This window comes from Penaeus monodon, chromosome 24, assembly GCF_015228065.2.
Source record: "Penaeus monodon isolate SGIC_2016 chromosome 24, NSTDA_Pmon_1, whole genome shotgun sequence".
In the NCBI taxonomy this organism is placed as follows: Eukaryota; Metazoa; Arthropoda; class Malacostraca; order Decapoda; family Penaeidae; genus Penaeus; species Penaeus monodon.
In genome coordinates, this window is record NC_051409.1 from 8,895,891 (window position 1) to 8,896,634 (window position 744).

Sequence of the window (744 nt, forward strand, 5' to 3'; positions counted from 1 at the left end):
ATCAAGCAAATCATATTCTGCTCTTGTTTTCACGCTTCATTATTAGGCGCAGCAGCAAATTAAGAAAATAGAAACAAAGAACTGTATGAAATGTTTGTCAGCCATTTTGAAAGATTGAATCGAAAAAAGAATTCACATAAATGGAGCAAATTTTTTCCAAACATATATTGAAGATTATGAGCCATTTTCTTGCATTTCATAATTGCAATAGGATTCTTATTGGATTATCTAAGCTACTCCTCCTACTAAGCCGTTGAGTAACTCCACCTTCGTCCTCAAAATGCAACTTTGCACTGAGGGATATTCTCACATACCAGCGTAGCATTCCTCCAGCGACGCAGAGGAGAAAGTGTGGGTCCGGGAACGAAGACGACCTCCATTCATGCACCTTCTTTGAGTTACTCTGCCACGGCATTGTTTCTAATTTATTACGAAATCATTTCCAAAAGCTTCACACTCACCTGATAATACTAAGTATAAGAAAATCATCCTCACGACTCTGAATCTATAGTCCTGCGTTAAATGTTTTCCCGCAGTTTATTTACACCCAGTGATTTGCAACTGACGGTCAGCGTAAGGGCAGGTATGGACACTAGCCAGTTATTGCTCTGACAGGCCTGCTGCCGAGTGAACCCCTCAACCCCTGCCCTGTGGCTGACAGATCCATATTATCCATACAGTATATCTCCTAAATGGTATGGTAGAGGCAGTGGCAGATAACAAGGAGGATGGAAAATTGACATA